The following is a 23,451-nucleotide window of genomic DNA, read 5'->3' as shown; positions in this document are numbered from 1 at the left end:
CTGCACTGAAAGAGATGTGACTTTTTGATACTTAAAATGGCTCTTTGGCCCCAATATGGGAGAGGAAAGTGTTGAGAAAGTTGCTCATTTCCTAAGGAGGGCAATTTCCCTGATGGCCACTTCATATGTGGCCAAAAAATTATGGAAAATAAAGAATCACTCAGAAGGTGGAGCCAGATGCCAGAGAGAACAACAGACAAGAGTGCTCCTCCCAGAAAATGGGATCAAGGCCTAATCAAGAAGCATCTCCATTCCCAAGGTGGGAGCCTGAAAATACAGGATTTTAGAATTGCAACAGACCATTGTTTGCTGCGTGTTTCCCATGCTTCACTTATCACTTTCAGAATGGGAGTGTTTGTAGTGATTATCCTGCCTTTGTCCAACCAGTACATAAGTTGTGCATAGAGGGCAAATAACTTTTTAGTTCATGGTATCCAGATCAATCAGATCTACATTTGGATTTGAAATAGACTACAGGGCACATCACAAAGATGCCACAACAGGATGATATCTAGGGGTGATCTCCCTTGGGCCAGAAATGAGTTTATTTTGTGTGCAGGAAGGAGAGTGAACCAAATATCTAGACCATGGTGGTCATTAACAACTATTTCTGGTACTTCTCCTTCCAAGCACATGATAGTGTCGCACTTTCCCACCCAGTTAAAGTTAGGTAAAGCTCTGTGATTTGCTTTGAACATGAAATATGTGTCACTTCCAAGTGGAGGCTTTAAGAGCCAATTCTTTTTTTTTTTTTTTTTTTTTTTTTTGTGGTACGTGGGCCTCTCACTGTTGCGGCCTCTCCCGTTGCGGAGCACAGGCTCCGGACGCGCAGGCTCAGCGGCCATGGCTCACGGACCCAGCCGCTCCGCGGCATGTGGGATCTTCCCGGACCGGGGCACGAACCCTCGTTCTCTGCATCGGCAGGCGGACTCTCAACCACTGCGCCACCAGGGAAGCCCAAGAGCCAATTCTTTTTTTTTGAAAAATGGTATACAACATTATATTAATGTCAAGTGTACAACATAACAATTCAATCTTTGTATACCCTACAAAATGATCCCCACCTTAAGTCCAGATACCACCTGTCCCATACAGCTGATGCCCTAGAGCCAATTCTTGTATACCATGATTCCTTCCCCTCTCATGCCAGATGGCAAAGACTCCAACAGCCCAGGGCCCTGGGCGAGGACAATGTGGAGTGGATCCTTTACTGGCCTGCAGTAGAGATGGAACACAAGAGAAAAATAATCCTTTTTGTCATAGACATCTCCCTCCCATCATGTAGCCTGTGAACCACTAGCAGAGGTTCATCTTCTGAGAAGGAAGTGGATGCCCAGGAGAGACAGAGAAAAAACAATCTGCAAAGCTTTTCTACTCTGAATTCCAATACTTCCTGAGAATCTCCCACTTTTCTTCCCCTGGGTTCCACAAGACACCCTCTATCTGTTTAACATATTCCTCAAGTCTGTTTTTCACTAACTAGCTCAAGTTGATTTTTTCACTTTCAATTCATTGAGTTATAACTAATACCTCCCCAAATCCATCTAACTGCTCATTCCAAAAACCAAAAGGCAAACATAAAAGCATGGACACATTGGGAAAACCATGGTAGATCCAGCCTAAATGGGGATGTGGCAGACACAAACTAACTGCTGCCCACACCCATTTCCTCTTCTCTGTGAGCCCACAGAGAGGCTACATTACTCTGCCTATTTTGTCATTAGGTGAAGCAAGGTGACTGAGCTTTAGCCAACAGAATGAGAACATGCAGAAGATGATATGTACCACGCCCCTCACACTACCCTCCATGCTTCTTCTCCTTTGGCAGCTTGATGCTAAGGAACAGAGTGACCTTAACAGCCATGCCTAGAAGAGGGCAGAGCCACAAGAATGAAAGAACCTGGGTTACTGAATCATGACATGAAAAGCCATCCACTGGCAGGAACACCTGATCTGTGACAGACTTTAGCTTGCTCTAACTCATAGAAGGAAGGAGTGGAAGAAAGCATTTTATGCTGAATTAGCCCTTTGTGGTTCTTGCCTACCTCCTCCTTTGATCCTTCCTAGAGCTGAATGAAGCAGTGGAATCATCCACTTTTTACAGAGGTGCTAGGCAAAGTTCAGAGAAGTTAAGTTGCTGGGGAGGCGGATCACATGTCACTTCCTAGATTAAGTTCAGTCTCAAATATAGACCTCCTGATGTCCAGAGACCAATTTCTTTTCTACTATGAAACATGAATGCTAAAGATTCTTCCTTAAATTGAACATACTAGCAGCTAATCTAAATCTCTGAACTACTAAATAGATTATAAAGAGATGAACATGAGGGCAATCCTCCAAGACAACTGTATCATCCATTTATCACTTCATGCTCAGTGCTCAGCCAAAAATATGGCCCAAAGAAGGGCCTTCACATGTGCCTGTAAAGGTTTTTTAAAAAGTCTTACCAAGATGCTCAACATCGCTAATCATCAGGGAAATGCAAATCAAAACCACAATGAGATATCATTTCATACCTGTCTGAATGGCTATCATCAAGAAGCCCACAAATAACAAACGTTGGAGCGGATGTAGAGAAAAAGGAATCCTTGTACACTGTTGGTGGGAATGTAAATTGATGTAGCCACTGTGGAAAACAGTATAGAGCTTCCTCAAAAAATTAAAAATAGAACTACCATATGACCCAGAAATATATACTCCTGGGTATATATCTGAAGAAAATTAAAACACTAATTCAAAAAGATATATGCACCCCAATGTTCATAACAGCATTATTTACAATAGCCAAGATATGGAAGCAATCTAAGTATCTATCAACAGATGAATGGATAAAGAAGGCGTGGGATATATACACAATGGAATACTACTCAGCCATAAAAAAGAATAAAATGTTGCTATTTGAAACAACATGGATCAACTTGGAAAGTATTATGCTTAGTGAAATAAGTCAGAAAGAGAAAGACAAATACTGTATGACATTACTTATATATGGAATCTAAAAAATAATACAAACTAGTGAATATAACAAAAAAGAAACAGATTCACAGATATAGAGAACAAACTAGTGGTTACCAGTGGAGAAAGGGAAGGTCAGAGGGGCAAGATAGGGGTAGGGGAGTAAAAGATACAAACTACTATATATAAAATAAAATATAAGGATATATTTTACAGTACAAGGAATATAGCCAATATTTTATAATAACCATAAATGGAGTATAACCTTTAAATTTGTGAATCATTATGCTGTACACCTGAAACTAACATAATATTGTAAATCAACTATACCTCAATAAAAAAATCTTACCGAGAGGTGGAGTCAAGATGGCAGTGTGGGAAGACATCGAGTTAGCATCTCCCCACAACTAGGGCTCCTGCCAGCCACTGGTGGGGGACTCTGACAACCAAGGAGATGGGTGGAACCCCAAAGTGAACTGGTAGGACGTAGGGGGACTGAGGAGGGAGGTGAAGTGGAGGTCAGACAGGATCAGCACCCCTGGAGCCAGGGAGACCAGGAGAAGCAGACAGGAGGTACTTTCTGGGAAGAGCAGGAGAGGAGTGGAGGGTGATCGCCTGGCCCACTCGGGCAGGGGAGCCTGCTGAGCTCCCAAGCCAGTACCTCCCTCCAAAGCCCCATCCAGCCTGCATGGGTCCTGAGGGCATAGGAGGGAGGCGAGGGAGATGATGAGAGGCAGGCAGGAGGAGCTATCTGGGAGGAGCAGGAGAGGAGAGGAGGGCGATTACCCTGCCCACTCGAGCCAGGGATTCTGCTGAGCTCCCAGCCCAGTCCCCTGACTTCCAAGGCCCCTCCCACTACCCCCCCTGGCCAAATTGGTCCTGGGGGCATAGGAGGGAGGCTGGGGAGATCAGGAGAGGCAGGCTGAGGGGCTCTCCCAGGACAAAGGAGCAGGAGAGGAGAGGAGGATGTTTGCCCCACCCACCGGAGCACAGGAAGCCTGCTGGGCTTCCAGGTGAGGTCCCCTGCCCTCTGAGGCCAGGGGTGGGGGGCACACTTGGGCCTCTTCAGCTCCTTGAGCCTAAGTCCCACCCCCAGAGCCCACAGGGCCTTTTCCAGCCCTGTGGGTCCTGAGCATAGGCCCCGCCCACCACCCAAACCTCACCCCTGCTTAGGCCCCACTCTCCACAGCCAAGACCTTTCCCCCCAACCATTTTTTTTTCTTTTCCCTCCTCTTCTTTTTTGCTATTGTGGTACTGTTGTACCTTCCAGATGTTGATTTATCTATATTTTTATATTCTTTCTAACATATCTGTCAGTTTCCTAGTCTAATTTTATTTTTTACTTTGTTATTGTTTTTTTGTGCCACCCCATGCTGCTTGCAGGATCTTGGTTCACAAGCCAGGGGTTACGCTGAAGTTCCTGTGGTGGGAGCTTAGAGTCTGAACCACTGGACTAACAGAGAACCTCAGACCCCAGGGAATATTCATTGGAGTGAGGTCTCACGGAGTTCCTCAACTCAGCACCAAGACCCAGCTCTAACCAACAGCCTACAAATTCTGTTGTTGGAAACTTCAGGCCAAACAAGCAGTAAGACAGGAACACAATCCCACTCATTAAAAAAAAAAAAAATGAGATGGCAAAAAAATATGTCACAGATGAAGGAGCAAGGTAAAAACCTAAAAGACCAAATAAATGAAGAGGAAATAGGCAATCTACCTGAAAAAGAATTCAGAGTAATGATAGTAAAGATGATCCAGAATCTCGGAAATAGAATGGAGGCACGATTGAGAAATTACAAGAAATGTTTAACAAAGGGTTTCCCTGGTGGGGCAGTGGTTGAGAGTCCGCCTGCCGATGCAGGGGACACGGGTTCGTGCCCCGGTCCAGGAGGATCCCACATGCCGCGGAGCGACTGGGCCCGTGAACCATGGCCACTGAGCCTGTGCATCCAGAGCCTGTGCTCCGCAACAGGAGAGGCCACAACAGTGAGAGGCCCACATACCACAAAAAAAAAAAAAAAAAAAGAAATGTTTAACAAAGACACAGAAGAACTAAAGAACAAATGAACAGAGATGAACAACACAACAACTGAAATGAAAAATACACTAGAAGGAATCAACAACAGAATAACGGAGGCAGAAGAACGAATAAGTGAGCCAGAAGACAAAATGGTGAAAATAACTGCTGAGGAGCAGAATAAAGAAAAAAGAATGAAAAGAATTTAAAATAATCTCAGAGACCTCTGGGCCAACACTAAACACAGCAACATTCGAATTATATGGGTCCAAGAAGAAGAAGAAGAAGAGAAAAAGAAAGGGTCTGAGAAAATGTTTGAAGAGATTATAGTCGAAAACGTCCCTAACATGGGAAAGGAAACAGTCACCCAAGTCAGGGAGCATAGAGAGTCCCATACAGGATAAACCCTAGGAAAAACACACCAAGACAAATATTAATCAAACCAAAAAAATTTAAATTCAAAGAAAAAATATTAAAAGCAGCAAGGGAAAAACAAAAAATAACATACAAAGGAATCCCCATAAGGTTATCAGCTGATTTTTCAGTGGAAACTCTGCAGGCCAGAGGGACTGGCAGGATATACTTAAAGTTATGAAAGAGAAAAACCTACAACCAAGATTACTCTGCCCAGCAAGGACCTCATTCAGATTCAATGGGGAAATCAAAAGCTTTACAGACAAGCAAAAGCTAAGAGAATTCAGCACCACCAAACCAGCTTTACAACACATGCTAAAGAAAATTCTCTAGGTGGGAAACAAAAGAGAAGAAAAAGACCCACAAAAACAAACCCAAAACAATTATCAATATGGTAATAGAAACATACATGTCGATAATAACCTTGAATGTAAATGGATTAAATGCCCCAACCAAAAGACACAGACTGGCTGAATGGATACAAAAACAAGACCCATATATATGCTGTCTACAAGAGACCCAGTTCAGACCTAGGGACACATACAAACTGAAAGTGAAGGGATGGAAAAAGATACTCCATGCAAATGTAAATCAAAAGAAAGCTGGAGTAGCAATACTCATATCAGGTAAAGTAGACTTTAAAATAAAGACTGTTACAAGAGATAAGGGGGGACACTGCATAATGATCAAAGGATCAACCCAAGAAGAAGATATAACAATTATAAATGTTTATGCACCCAACATAGGAGCACCTCAATACATAAGGCACATGCTAACAACCATTAATGGAGAAATAGACAGTAACACAATAATAATAGGGGACTTTAACACCCCACTTACACCAATGGACAGATCATCCTAAGAGAAAAACAAGGAAACACAAGCTTTAAGTGACACAATAGACCAGATAGATTTAATTGATATTTATAAAACATTCCACCCAAAAGTGGCAGAATACACTTTATTCTCAAGTGCACATGGAACATTCTCCAGGATACATCACATCTTGGGTCACAAATCAAGCCTTGGAAAATTTAAGAAAATTGAAATCAAATCAAACACCTTTTCTGACCACAACGCTATGAGATTGGAAATCAATTACAGGAAAGAAACTGTAAAAAACACAAATACATGGAAGCTAAACAGTGTGCTACTAAATAACCAAGAGATCACTGAAGAATCAAAGAAGAAATTAAAACATACATAGGGCTTCCCTGGTGGCGCAGTGGTTGAGAGTCCGCCTGCCGATTCAGGGAACGCGGGTTCGTGCCCCGGTCCGGGAGGATCCCGCGTGCCGCGGAGCGGCTGGGCCCATGAGCCATGGCCGCTGGGCCTGCACGTCCGGAGCCTGTGCTCCGCAACGGGAGAGGCCACAGCAGCGAGAGGCCCGCATAACACAAAAAAATAAAAAATACATAGAAACAAATGACAACGAAAACAAGATGACACAAAACCTACGGGACGCAGCAAAAGCAGTTCTAAGAGGGAAGTTTATAGCGATTCAATCTCATCTCAATAAACAAGAAAAATCTCAAATAAACAATATAACCCTACACTTAAACCAAGTAAAGAAAGAACAAAGAAAACCCAAAGTCAGTAGAAAGAAAGAAATCATAAAGATCAGAGCAGAAATAAATGAAATAGAAATGAAAAAAACAAGAGCAAACATCAATAAAACTAAAAGCTGGTTCTTTGAGAAGATTGATAAACAACAAAATTGATAAACCCTTAGCCAGACTCATCCAGAAAAAAGGGAGAGGATGCAAATCAATAAAATTAGAAATGAAAAAGGATAAATCACAATTGACACTGCAAAAATAAAAAGGACTGGGGCTTCCCTGGTGGTGCAGTGATTGAGAGTCCGCCTGCTGATTCAGGGGACACGGGTTTGTGCCCCGGTCTGGAGGATCCCACATGCCACAGAGCAGCTGGGCCCGTGAGCCAAGGCCTCTGAGGTTGCGCGTCCGGAGCCTGTGCTCCACAACGGGAGAGGCTACAACAGTGAGAGGCCAGCGTACCGCAAAAAAAAAAAAAAAAATACAAAGGATTATAAGAGAATACTACAAACAACTATATGCCAATAAAAAGGACAACCATGATAAAATGGACAAATTCTTGGAAAGGTACTATTTTCCAAGACTGAACCAGGGAGATTTAGAAAATATAAACAGACATATCACAAGCAATGAAATTGAAACTGTAATTTAAAATCTTCCAATAAACAAAAGCCCAGGACCAGATGGCTTCACAGGCTAATGCTATCAAACATTTAGAGAAGAGCTAATACTGATCCTTCTCAAACTCTTCCAAAAAATTGCAGAGGGAGAAAAAGTCTCAAATTCATTCTACGAAGCCACCATCACCCTGATACCAAAACCAGAAAAAGATATCACAAAAAAAGAAAATTATAGGCCAATATCACTGATGAACATAGACACAAAAATCCTGAACAAACTACTAGCAAACAGAATCCAAGAGCACATTAAAAGGATCATACACCAGGATCAAGTGGGGTTTATCCCATGATAAATCAATCAATGTGATACACCACATTAACAAATTAAGGAATAAAAGCCATATGATCAACTCAGATGCAGAAAAAGCTTTTGACAAAATTCAACACCCATTTATGATAAAAACTCTCCAGAAAACGGGCATAGAGGGAACCTACCTCAACATAATAAAGGCCATATGTGACAAACCCACAGCAAGCACCATATTCAATGGTAAAAAACTGAAAGCATTTCCACTAAGATCAGGAACAAGACAAGGATGTCCACTCTCCCCACTCTCCCCACTCTTATTCAACATAGTTTTGGAAGTCCTAGCCACAGCAAACATAGAAGAAAAAGAAATAAAAGGAATACAAATTGGAAAAGAAGAAGTAAAACTATCACTGTTTGCAGATGACATGATACTATACATAGAAAATCCTAAAGATGCCACCAGAAAACTACCAGAGCTAATCAATGAATTTGGTAAGGTTGCAGGATACAAAATTAACGCACAGAAATCTCTGGCATTCCTATACACCAACAATGAAAAATCAGAAAGAGAAATTAAGGAAACACTCCCATTTACCATTGCAACAAAAAGAATAAAATACCTAGGAATAAACCTGCCTAAGGAGGCGAAAGACTTGTACTCAGGAAACTATAAAACACTGATGAAAGAAATCAAAGATGACATAAACAGATGGAGAAATATACCATGTTCTTGGATTGGAAGAATCAATATTGTGAAAATGACTATACTACCCAAAGCAATCTACAGATTCAGTGCAATCCCTATCAAACTACCAATGGCATTCTTCACAGAACTAGAACAAAAAACTTTACAATTCGTATGGCAACACAAAAGACCCTGAATAGCCAAAGTAATCCTGAGAAAGAAAAACGGAGTTGCAGGAATCAGGCTCCCCAGCTTCAAACTATACCACAAAGCTACAGTAATCAAGACAGTACAGTACTTGCACAAAAACAGAAATATAGATCAATGGTACAGGATAGAATGCCCAGAGATAAACCCACACATACATGGGCACCTAATTTACAATAAAGGAGGCAAGAATATACAATGGAGAAAAGACAGCCTCTTCAATAAGTGGTGCTGGGACAACTGGACAGCTACATGTAAAAGAATGTAATTAGAACACTACCTAACACCATACACAAAAATAAACTCAAAATGGATTAAAGACTTAAATGTAAGACCAGACACTATAAAACTCTTAGAGGTAAACATAGGAAAAACACTCTTTGACATAAACCACAGCAGGATCTTTTTTGACCCACCTCCTAGAGTAACGGTCATAAAAATAAAAATAAACAAATGGGACTTAATTAAACTTAAAAGCTTTTGCACAGCAAAGGAAACTATAAACAAGACAAAAAGACAGCCCTCAGAATGGGAAAATATTTGCAAATGATGCAACAGACAAAGGATTAATCTCCAAAATATACATATAGCTCATGGAGCTCAATATAAAAAAACAAACAATCCAGTTTAAAAAATGGGTGAAAGACCTAAATAGACATTCCACCAAGGAAGACATCCAGATGGCCAAGAGGCACATGAAAAGATGCTCAACATCACTAATTATTGGAGAAATGCAAATCAAAACTACAATGAGGTATCACTGCATGCTGGTGAGAATGGCCATTATCAAAAAGTCTACAAACAATAAATGCTGGAAAGGGTGTGGTGAAAAGGGAACCCTCCTTCACTGTTGGTGGGAATGTAAATTGATACAACCACTATGGAAAACAGTATGGAGGTTCCTCAAAAAACTAAAAATAGAATTACCATATGACCCAGCATTACCACTACTGGGCATATACCCTGAGATAACCATAATTCAAAAAGAGACATGCACCACAATGTTCACTGCAGCACTATTTACAATAGTCAGCACATGGAAGCAACCTAGGTGTCCATCGACAGATGAATGGATAAAGAAGATGTGGCACATATATACAATGGAATATTACTCAGCCATAAAAAGAAACGAAATTGAGTTCTTTGTAGTAAGGTGGATGGACCTAGAGTCTGTCATACAGAGTGAAGTAAGTCAGAAAAACAAATACCGTATGCTAACACATATATATGGAATCTAAAAGAAAAAAAAATGGTACTGATGAAACTAGTTGCAGGGCAGGAATAAAGAGGTAGACATAGAGAATGGACTTGAGGACTTGGGGTGGCAGGGGGAAGCTGGGGCAAAGTGAGAGTAGCGTCGACCTATATACACTACTGAATGTAAAATAGTTGTCTGGTGGGAAGCAGCAACATAGCACAGGGAGGTCAGCTGGGTGTTTTGCGATGACCTAGAGGGGTGGGATAGGGAGGATGGGAGGAAGGCTCAAGAGGGAGGGGATATGGGGACATATGTATGCATATGGCTGATTGACTTTGTTGTGCAACAGAAACTAACACAGTATTGTGAAGCAATTATACTCCAATAAAAATCTATTAAAAAAAAAGTCTTACCAAGAAACAAACATTCAAGTGTACATCACATTACAATTAAATATCAGCAAAACAGGCGTTATGTACATCTTTCATATGTAGAACAAGAAGACTGTAACTCCATCAAGTGTGATTTATTTAAATAACAATTCAAATGCACGCTGTAGGTAAACCAGTGTAGCAATATGAAAATATAGAATTCCAAGAATATCCAGCAACCTAAACATGCATCTAATAACACAGAGTATTCTGTAATACTAAGGAATGAAGAAAAAAACATTGACTTTTAAGTTGGGATGATTTATTTGCACTTAAAAATACAATTTTTAAGATGACATCTGTTTTCAAAAATGTCTTAATGTTAAAAATAGGCTATAGGAACTGATGTCTTCATGTTGAAAATTTAGATCTCATATCAGCATGAGCTTACACATCATAGATGATAACATTTTAACACAAAATCAGCAAACGAATACTCATTTGGGAACACAGTTTTGATATTAAAAATATCAGAAGTTCACAGTTTTCTTCTTCCTTCTAGACTTATATTGATAAAATGCTTTTATAGCTACAATCTATTTCACTTTCTAGTACCAGATCCAATGCCTACTTGATCAGCAGATGGATGCTACTAAACACGTTTATCTTACTTAGAACTCACACATCTTCAATTTCTAAAAATATTTTGCTCTGTAAAACTGTGACCGCTGGCAACAGGGAAGACAGGATTTAAGTTCAAATGTAATGAGAAGAGAAAAAGTGAGATAAAATGCTGAAAACGTTTACTAATAAAACATTAAATTATAAACTATATACAGGTAGCTTTGATGATTCAACATGAAACTATACATTGATTTGCAAAACGCTATGGCCTATAACTAAAATCCCTCTACATGTTAAGGAAACATGAAGGGTTTTTAGGTGACCAGATCACTAGACAGGTTTGTGTGTTTTAAGGCAAAGCAAAATTTACCAAGTGAAGTACCTACAAAATAAATTTGCTTTGGAAATAAATCTCAGTAATAAAATAATACTTCTCACTTATTAAATATATATTTTGCCTTTACATATGATTTAGCAACTTACATCAAAAATTTGAGAGTTCTATGAACATCTGCAAATAAATATTTTAAAACACAAGTATATAAATGAATCAGCTGGTATTCATTCAGGTGTGTGGATGGCAGGAGTTAGCAAAGGAAAAAAATAATAAACTACTTAGTTATAAAATTTTCCCCTAACATAGCATGAGAATGCAACATATTGTTGAGAATTAAGCAATTTTTCTGGACAGCATACATCAGTGCAATACATGTGTTCTCCTTCTGCAAATCTTAGTTACACAGAACCCAATGGTACTGTTTTCTTAAGCCATTAAATTAATAGCCTAAGATTTATAATGTTTGCCATAATCTCTCTTTTCATGTAAATTATTTTCTTAAAGCACTATATAGAAAGCAGTTGTCTACTATGAAGAATAAAATCACTTCTGGAAAAAAATGGAGTAACTAATGAAAATTATTTAAACTCACTTACTATACCCAAACTTGCCACCTGGACACTTGGCTCCAATAAAGATAAGAATGAATTAAAACATCTGTATAACTCCAAAGCAGGGAGTGTCATCCCTTCAAACTGCGGAAGACCTTCCAGCATTTCAAAATAATATAATTCCTTTAAAACTGAAATAAGCAATATTCTTTAACACGTTCATTTTATCCAATTTCTCTGGCGTTCAGTTCTGTTACACAGAGACCAACTTTTTTTCCCCTAAATGATACTACACAGACTACCAATAATTAAAGCTAATTTAATAAAAAATATTAAGTAGCAATAAAACAAAAGCTCCCACTGAGATATACCAGCATCCCTTATATTAGTCATTTAAATTATGTGTCTAAGAACTATTGGATTAACATACAAGGTATATTGTATACTAATATGCAACAAAGTTTTACTTAATGAAGGTATTAAAGTACCTTGAGTTTTCCTATTAAATATCCAATCTGTAGGCACTGGTATGCATTTTTTATTAGCAAAATACAGTGAGGTGGCTGCTTTGATTTTCCCATGCAGAGTTGTGTTACAGTATTACTACACTGTAATTTACACATCTGTAAACTGGACAGAATGAGGGTTGAAGTTCCTTTGAAGCTAGATCCACATAGTCCTTCAGAGATGGACCAGGCCAAGAATCCGTTCAGCCTTCTCAATCTACTAAATAGTCCCTGCATCACTTCTTTTTGTGGTTATGAAGTTATAAACAGACTGGAATGGACTTTAACATCATCACGATCAGACAGCAATTTCTCAACACAGAAGATATTTCCCCTCATGCTAAATTCTGGTGTGTACTTTTCATTACATTTCAAGTTCTACATTCTGAGGTAACTATATCTAAGGGATGTAAGGACAAAACTACTGACAATGAGAAGCAGAAATAGGGTTTCGCAACAAGCAATCTAATAACATAAAGAAAAAATATGTAAATAATTGGTCTGGGGGATGGGAAACGTGAGAAAACCCTGCGCTCCTTCTGAGAGAACAATATAAAGCATTGTCTATTTAATATTTGTAAGCTGTTTTCTATCTACCTACCTATTGACCTATCTATGTGGCAGATCAAGAAATGTCTAGATATTTAAAATATGTCAATTATATGTATGCATATCACTTAGGTTTCATATACATTAAAAATATCAATAATAGGCAGCAAAAGATAAATATATAACTTCAAATAAACTATCTGCCAAATTATTCTCTACGTGGGTAACTACTGCCTAAAACTCTTTAAAGATGAATACTGGCCTAGCTGAGTCAATGGTGAAACATTGATAATATAAAGGGATTGAAAAGGTCACCCACATTTTCAGAATAATGTTAATCTTAAAAAATATTTTAATCATAAAATCTACTAACATCTCAAAGGTGAGTCACTTCCTCTACAACTCTAAGAGTTTGTGCTGTTACATCTCAAAAAGTGAGGAATGTCTGTAAAATCAGATTTAAATAATAATCTTAAAAATAAGATCTCTCAAGTCTAGTATATAAGGAGCTGGGGGAGGGGGAGAATAATAATGTTCAAACATGCCAACGATCAATGATATCTGCAGAATAAACATGATCAAACAAAAGTTTATGGGAACTTAAACAGAAAAAGCAAAACTCACAGATATATATTTGAACCATGATTGACAATGCAACTATGGTGATTACGTGATCACAGTAGGCAGCAAGTAAAAGCCAGAACTCCAGGAAGCATGACATTGGGAGGCATATAGAAATGAATGTTCCCTGACTCTCAGCATCATTCCAACATGTGCCACTAGCCATGTTTCAAGTTCTCTATAGCCACATGTGGCCAGTGGCTACCGTACCGGACAGAGCAGGACTGAAGGAGGAACAACACTGTTTAGCAGTTGGGGAGGATGAGATAATTTTCCAAGGATTTACCCGGCTGTCCAGTGGTTAAGACTCCACCTTCTAATGCAGGGGCGTGGGTTCAATCCCTGGTCCAGGAACTTAGATCCCACAGGCTGTGTGGTGCAGCCAAAAAAAAAAAAAAAAAAAAAGATTTCCAAGATCCATTCCATGCCCTATGAATCACAAAATCTTAGGGCATCAGAACAACCACTGGAGTCCTCATTGACTCATTTGAATTAAAGGCATTAGAATTTATGACTTATAAATGTGGATTAAATAACTAGGGAAAAAAGAGGAATATGAAAGAAATTAATGAAGAATTAATCAGAATGCCAGAAATTTTTCCTGTTGATCACAAAGACCTTTTCAAAATGATTAGTTTTAACGTCCAAAGGAAGAAAAATCTCTATTCGAAAACATCGATAGATTCACTTTAAAGGAACGGATGAGAAATGAAATCATAATGAGTATTAATAGCAGGGGCTATTAGTGGCTAACACAATGTAACTACCTCTAAAAGTAGTTTCAATAGAAGAAAAGCTCACTTTTCTTTGAAAGGTGGTAACTTTCTTCTTTACACATATCCCACTGATTTGGAAACCTGATCGAAGACTCACAGTGACCTCAAAGTTCAACTATAAGGCTTCCAGGCCAGGTAGGAATGATAGTCACATAGCTCTGCTAAACTTACTCCTTTGCAAAAGAAATGGTTATACTCTTAGATTGTTTCAATGATTAAAAATCTTTGATGCTGATTAATCTGGAATTTACCTCCCTATAGCTTCTACTCACTTGTAGTAGAGACATAGCATCAATGAACTTCCTTTTCCTATATAACTTGGGACGTTCTTATATCCAGGAGAAGCACAGAAATATTAAGATATAAGTTCATGCAAGAGCTGATATAGCTAATCTTCCATTAACTGTCAAGTGGAAATCATGCCTTCCTTGTCACCAATACTACAAAGCTTAACCTCTACTTGAGTCTTAAGTTTACACAGAACCAATCAGAACTCTGGCTCTTCATTTAAAAAAAAAAAAAAAAAAAAAAAAGGTAATTATACCAAGAACTACACAAATTGCACAAACTGTCAGATATATTGGAAGACCAACCCCCTCACATATGCCCCTCAAAACAGCAGATAAGGGCTTCCCTGGTGGCGCAGTGGTTGAGAGTCCGCCTGCCGATGCAGGGGACACGGGTTCGTGCTCCGGTTCGGGAAGATCCCACATGCCGCGGAGCGGCTGGGCCCGTGGGCCATGGCCGTTGAGCCTGCGCGTCCGGAGCCTGTGCTCCGCAATGGGAGAGGCCACAACAGTGAGAGGCCCGCATACCGCAAAAAAAAAAAAAAAAAAAAAAAAAAAAAACAGCAGATAAAACATAGTCACGTCAGTACTCATTCTTCACAGAACACCCTGAATCACAAAATAACTCTAAAAATGCAATATTAGCTGATGTCACAATAAACTACTGCTGCCATGGTATCTTTAACATGGCAGGAAACATGAATATTTGTAGCATTAATGATATTACAACATTTAGGAGGAGACCTTCAAGATGGCGGAGGGAGACGTGGAGATCACCTTCCCACAAATACATCAGAAATACATCTACATGTGGAACAACTCCTACAGAACACCTACTGAACGCTGGCAGAAGACCTCAGACCTCCCAAAAGGCAAGAAACTCCCCACGTACCTGGGTAGGGCAAAAGAAAACAGAATAAAGAGAGACAAAAAAATAGGGACGGTACCTGCACCAGTGGGAGGGAGCTGTGAAGGAGGAAAGATTTCCACACACTAGAAGCCCCTTCGCGGGCGGAGACTGCGGGTGGCGGAGAGGGAAGCTTCAGAGCCACGGAGGAGAGCGCAGCCACAGGGGTGCGGAGGGGAAAGCGGAGAGATTCCCGCACAGAGGACCGGTGCTGACCGGCACTCACCAGCCCGAGAGGCTTGTCTGCTCACCCGCCGGGGCGGGCGGGGCTGGGAGCTGAGGCTCGGGCTTCGGTCGGAGCGCAGGGAGAGGACTGGGGTTGGCGGCGTGAACAGAGCCTGAAGGGGTTGGGGTTAGTGCGCCACAGCTAGCCGGGAGGGAGTCCGGGAAAAAGTCTGGACCTGCCGAAGAGGCAAGAGACTTTTTCTTCCCTCTTTTTTTCCTGGTGCGTGAGGAGAGGGGATTAGGAGCGCCGCTTAAAGGAGCTCGAGACAGGCGCGAGCCACGGCTAACAGCGCGGACCCCAGAGACGGGCGTGGGACGCTGGGGCTGCTGCTGCCGCCACCAAGAAGCCTGTGTGCGAGCACAGGTCACTCTCCACACCTCCCCTCCCGGGAGCCTGTGCAGCCCGCCATTGCCACGGTCCCGTGATCCAGGGACAACTTCCCCAGGAGAGCGCACGGCGCGCCTCAGGCTGGTGCAACGTCACGCCGGCCTCTGACGCCGCAGGCTCGCGCCGCATTCCGTACCCCTAGCACCCCCGGCCTGAGTGAGCCAGAGCCCCCGAATCAGCTGCTCCTTTAACCCTGTCCTGTCTGAGCGGGTACAGATGTCCTCAGGCGACCTACATGGAGAGGTGGGGCCAAATCCAAAGCTGAACCCCAGGAGCCGTGCGAACAAAGAAGAGAAAGGGAAATTTCTCCCAGCAGCCTCCGGAGCAGCGGATTAAATCTCCACAATCAACTTGATGTACCCTGCACCTGTGGAATACCTGACTAGACAACGAATCATCCCAAAATTGAGGCGGTGGGCTTTCAGAGCAACGATATATATATTTTATTCCTTTTTCTCTTTTTGTGAGTGTGTATGTGTATGCTTCTTTGTGTGATTTTCTCTGTATACCTTTACTTTTACCATTTGTCCAAGGGTTCTGCCTATCCGTGTTTTTTGTTTTTCTGGTTGCTCTCTTCATTCTTTTTTGTTACTTTTTAAATTTTTTAATAATTATTTTTTAATTTTAATAACCTTATTTTTACTTTTTCCTTTCTGTCTTTCTTTTTTTCTGCCTTTGCTTCTAAGCCATGTGGCTGACAGGGTCTTGGTGCTCCGGCCGGGAGTCAGGCCTCTGCCTCTGGGGTAGGAGAGCAGAATTCTGGACACTGGTTCACCAGAGACATACCAGCTCCATGTAATATTACAGGCGAAAGCCCTCCCAGAGATCTCCATCTCAACGCTAAGACCCAGCTCCACTCAACGACCACCAAGCTGCAGTGCTGGACACCCTATGCCAAAACAACTAGCAAGATAGGAACACAACACCACCCATTGGGAGGGAGGCTGCCTAATATCACAATAAGGTAACAGACACCCCAAAACACACCACCAGACGCGGTCATGCCCACCAGAAAGACAAGATCCAGACTCATCCTCCAGAACACAGGCACCAGTCCCCTCCACCAGGAAGCATACACAACCCACTGAACTAAACATAGCCACTGGGGGCAGACACCAAACACAACAGGAAGTACGAACATGCAGCCTGTGAAAAGAGGACCCCCAAAAAAGTAAGTGAAGCAAAATGAGAAGACAGAGAAACACACAGCAGATGAAGGAACAAGGTAAAAACCCACCAGACCTAACAAATGAAGAGGAAATAGGCAGTCTACCTGAAAAAGAATTCAGAGTAATGATAGTAAAGATGATCCAAAATCTTGGAAATAGATTGGAGAAAATACAAGAAACGTTTAACAAGGACCTAGAAGAGCTAAAGAGCAAACAAACAATGATGAACAACACAATAAATGAAATTAAAAATTCTCTAGAAGGAATCAATAGCAGAATAAATGAGGCAGAAGAATGTATAAGTGACCTGGAAGATAAAATAGTGGAAATAACTACTGCAGAGCAGGATAAAGAAAAAAGAATGAAAAGAATTGAGGACAGTCTCAGAGACCTCTGGGACAACATTAAATGCACCAACATTCGAATTATAGGGGTCCCAGAAGAAGACGAGAAAAAGAAAGGGACTGAGAAAATATATGAAGAGATTATAGTTGAAAACTTCCTTAATATGGGAAAGGAAATAGTTAATCAAGTTCAAGAAGCACAGAGAGTCCCATACAAGATAAATCCAAGAAGAAACACGCCAAGACACATATTAATCGAACTATCAAAAATCAAATACAGGGGCTTCCCTGGTGGCGCAGTGGTTGAGAGTCCGCCTGCCAATGCAGGAGACACGGGTTCGTGTCCCGGTCCGGGAAGATTCCACATGCCGCGGAATGGCTGGGCCCGTGAGCCATGGCTGCTGAGCCTGCGTGTCCAGAGCCTGTGCTCCACAACGGGAGAGGACACAACAGTGAGAGGCCCGTGTATCGCAAAAAAAAAAAAAAAAAAAAAAAAAAAAAATTAAAAGCAGCAAGGGAAAAACAACAAATAACATAAAAGGGAATCCCCATAAGGTTAACAGCTGATCTTTCAGCAGAAATCTTCAACCCAGAAGGAAGTGGCAGGACATATTTAAAGTGATGCAAGGCAAAAACCTACAACCAAGATTACTCTACCCAGCAAGGATCTCATTCAGATTCGACAGAGAAACTAAAACCTTTACAGACAAGCAAAAGCTACGAGGAATCAGCACGACCAAACCGACTTCACAACAAATGCTAAATGAACTTCTCTAGGCAGGAAACACAAGAGAAGGAAAAGACCAACAATAACAAACCCAAAACAATTGAGAAAATGATAATAGGAACATACATATCGATAATTACCTTAACTGGATTAAATGCTCCAACCAAAAGATACAGACTGGTTGAATGGATACAAAAACAAGACCCATATATATGTGGTCTACATGAGACCCACTTCAGACCTAGGAATGGAAAAAGACATTCCATGCAAATGGAAATCAAAAGAAAGCTGAAGTAGCAATTCTCATATCAGAAAAAATAGACTTTAAAATAAAGACTATTACAAGAGACAAAGGACAATACATAATGATCAAGGGATCAATCCAAGAAGAAGATATAACAATTGTAAATATTTATGCACCCAACGTAGGATCATCTCAATACATAAGGCAAATGCTAACAGCCATAAAAGGGGAAATTAACAGTAACACAATCATACTAGGGGACGTTAACACCCCATTTTCACCAATGGACAGATCATCCAAAATGAAAATAAATAAGGAAACACAAGCTTTAAATGATACATTACACGAGATGGACTTAACTGATATTTATAGGACATTCCATCCCAAAACAACAGAATACACTTTCTTCTCAAGTGCTCATGGAACATTCTCCAGGATAGATCATATCTTGGGTCACACATGAAGCCTTGGTAAATTTAAGAAAACTGAAATCGTATCAAGTATCTTTTCTGACCACAACACTATGAGACTAGATATCAACAACAGGAAAAAATCTGGAAAATATACAAACACATGGAGGCTAAACAATACACTAGTAAATAAACAAGAGATCACTGAAGACACCAAAGAAGAAATCAAAAAATACCTGGAAACAAATGACAATGAAAACACAAACACCCAAAACCTATGGGATGCAGTAAAAGCAGTTCTAAGAGGGAAGTTTATAGCAATACAGTCCTACCTCAAAGAACAAGAAACTGCTCAAATAACAACCTAACCTTACACCTAAAGCAATTAGAGAAAGAAGAACAAAAAAACCCCAAAGTTAGACAAAGGAAAGAAATCATAAAGATCAGATCAGAAATAAATGAAAAAGAAATGAAGGAAACAATAGCAAAGATCAATAAAACTAAAACCTGGTTCTTTGAGGAGATAAACAAAATTGATAAACCATTAGCTAGACTCATCAAGAAAAAAAGGGAGAAGACTCAAATCAATAGAATTAGAAATGAAAAAGGAGAAATAACAACTGACACTGAAGAAATACAAAGGATCATGAGAGATTACTACAAGCAACTATATGCCAATAAAATGGACAACCATGAAGAAATGGACAAATTCTTGGAAAGGTACAATTTTGCAAGACTGAACCAGGAAGAATTAGAAAATATAAACAGACCTATCACAAGTAATGAAATTGAAACCGTAATTAAAAATCTTCCAACAAACAAAAGTCCAGGACCAGGTGGCTTCACAGTCGAATTCTATCAAACATTTAGAGAAGAGCTAACACCAATCCTTCTCAAACTCATCCAAAAACTGCAGAGGGAGAAACACTCCCAAATTCATTCTATGAAGCCACCATCACCCAGATACCAAAACAAGACAAAGATGTCACAAAGAAAGGAAACGACAGGCCAATATCACTGATGAACATAGATGCAAAAATCCTCAACAAAATACTAGCAAACAGAATCCAACAGCACATTAAAAGGACCATACACCATGATCAAGTGGGGTTTATCCCAGGAATGCAAGGATTCTTCAGTATATGCAAATCAATCAATGTGATACACCATATTAACAAATTGAAGGATAAAAACCATATGATCAACTCAATAGATGAAGAAAAAGCTTTTGACAGAATTCAACACCCATTTGTGATTAAAAAAAAAAAACCCTGCAGAAAGTAGGCATAGAGGGAACTTACCTCAACGTAATAAAGACCATATATGACAAACCCACAGCCAACATTGTTCTCAATGGTGAAAAACTGAAACCATTTCCACTAAGATCAGGAACAAGACAAGGTTGCCCACTCTCACCACTATTATTCAACATAGTATGGAAGTTTTAGCCACAGGAATCAGAGAAGAAAAGGAAATAAAAGGAATCCAAATCGGAAAAGAAGAAGTAAAGCTGTCACTGTTTGCAGATGACATGACACTGTACATAGAGAATCCTAAAGACGCTAACAGAAAACTACTTGAGCTAATCAATGAATTTGGTAAAGTAGCAGGATACAAAATTAATGCACAGAAATCTCTTCCATTCCTACACAGTAATGATGAAAAATCTGAAAGAGAAATTAAGGAAACACTCCCATTTACCAATGCAACAAAAAGAATAAAAGACCTAGGAATAAACCTACTTAAGGAGACAAAAGACCTGCATGCAGAAAACTATAAGACACTGATGAAAGAAATTAAAGATGATACAAACAGATGGCGAGGTATACCATGTTCTTGGATTGGAAGAATCAACATTGTGAAAATGACTAAACGACTCAAAGCAATCTACAGATTCAATGCAAGCCCTATCAAAGTACCAATGGCATTTTTCACAAAACTAGAACAAAATATTTCACAATTTGTATGGAAACACAAAAGACCCCGAATAGCCAAAGCAATCTTGAGAAATCTCCCTGACTTCGGACTATACTACAAAGCTACAGTAATCAAGACAGTATGGTACTGGCACAGAAACAGAAATATAGATCAATGGAACAAGATAGGAAGCCCAGAGATAAACCCATGCACATATGGTCACCTTATTTTTGATAAAGGAGGCAAGAATATACAATGGAGAAAAGACAGCCTCTTCAGTAAGTGGTGCTGGGAAAACTAAACAGCTACATGTAAAAGAATGAAATTAAAACACTCCCTAAGACCATACACAAAAATAAACTCAAAATGGATTAAAGACCTAAATGTAAGGCCAGAAACTATCAAACTCTTAGAGGAAAACATAGGCAGAACACTCTATGACATAAATCACAGCAAGACCCACCTCCTAGAGAAATGGAAATAAAAACAAAAATAAACAAATGGGACCTAATGAAACTTTAAAGCTTTTGCACAGCAAAGGAAACCATAAACAAGATGAAAAGACAACCCTCAGAATGGGAGAAAATATTTGCAAATGAAGCAACTGACAATGGATTAATCTCCAAAATTTACAAGCAACTCAGCAGCTCAATATCAAAAAAACAAACAACCCAATCCAAAAATGGGCAGAAGACCTAAACAGACATTTCTCCAAAGAAGATATACAGATTGCCAACAGACACATGAAAGAATGCTCAGCATCACTAATCATTAGAGAAATGCAAATCAAAACTACAATGAGGTATCACCTCACACCAGTCAGAATGGCTATCATCAAAAAAACTACAAACAATAAATGCTGGAGAGGGTGTGGAGAAAAGGGAACCCTCTTGCACTCTTGGTGGGAATGTAAATTGATATAGCCACTATGGAGAACAGTATGGAGGTTCCTTTAAAAAACTAAAAATAGAACTAGCATACGACCCAGCAATCCCACTACTGGGCATATAACCTGAGAAAACCATAATTCAAAAAGAGACATGTATCACAGTGTTCATGGCAGCTCTATTTACAATAGCCAGGACATGGAAGCAACCTAGGTGTCCATCCACAGATGAATGGATAAAGAAGATGTGACACATATATATGATGGAATATTACTCAGCCATAAAAAGAAACGAAATTGAGTTATTTGTAGTGAGGTGGATGGACCTAGAGTCTGTCATATAGAGTGAAGTAAGTCAGAAAGAGAAAAACAAATACCGTATGCTAACACATATATATGGAATCTAAAAAAAATGGTTCTGAAGAACCTAGGGGTAGGACAGGAATAAAGACGCAGACATAGAGAATGGACTTGGAAGACACGGGGAAGGGGAAGGGTTAGCTGGGACAAAGTGAGAGAGTGGCATGGACATATATACACTACCAAATGTAAAATAGATAGCTAGTGGGAAGCAGCCGTGTAGCACAGGGAGAAGCTTTGTGACGACCTAGAGGGGTAAGATAGGGAGGGTGGGAAGGAGACGCAAGCGGGAGAAGATATGGGGATATATGTATATGTATAGCTGATTCACTTTCTTATAAAGCAGAAACTAACATACCATTGTAAAGCAATTATACTCCAATAAAGATGTTTAAAAATAAATAAATAAATGATATTACAACATTTAAAAATTCATTGGATAGATTATCAGGTAACTATAAAAGAAAAGGAAATAAAAATGCAAATGAAATAAGAACAAATAAAGGAAAAATCTTAATGGGAGATATGAATTTTTATATTTGTTTTGGTAATGTAGAGTTAAAATAAAACAAAAATAACTACCATTACCTTAAATCGTTTCCATTTCATACCAGAAAGTGCTACCAAAACTCTTCTAAGAGCTTTGGAGAATTTTTTTTCCAAGTAATATTCAAAGAAATTTTTGAACAGATTTTCCATTACTAATTGTAATGACAGTTATTTTCTCTTTTGTTTGGTCCTAATGTAAAGTTATATAATTCATATTAATAGCACATGATCAAGCTACCACCAATATTATCTGAAGGGGTGGTACTCCGACTTGAGTAGTATTCATCATTTTCCACTGGAAAAACATCCTCAGTATTGGCCAAGAATTAGTACCTTAAAGAAAACAAGACCAAATACCTGCTGGATACAGGCTCATATAGCGGGGAATAAACAGCAAGGAGCAAATTCACAACGTGAGCTCATGTCAGTGCCAAACACTTCAAATAAATTTAAACTTGTTTGAATCTCCACACTTTCATTTTATATCAGAGACCACAGACTCAAGCCAATACTTCTGTTTTGATACTGTAATACATACATAAAAACCATAACTATTACAACTCATATTCATGCAGCCTTTCAGTTTACAAAAAGCTATCATATGCATTATCTAATAGAGCCATCACAAGCACCAAGCTCTATGTTGCTATCCCCACCAGGGAAACTGAGTGCCAGAAAGAGTCAATGACTCACTCCATGTAGAGGAATTATTATTAACTAATAGAACTGGGCTCCTGACTG

This window comes from Hyperoodon ampullatus (assembly GCF_949752795.1).
Source record: "Hyperoodon ampullatus genome assembly, chromosome: 6".
Lineage (NCBI taxonomy): Eukaryota > Metazoa > Chordata > Mammalia > Artiodactyla > Ziphiidae > Hyperoodon > Hyperoodon ampullatus.
This window is presented reverse-complemented; position numbering follows the sequence as displayed.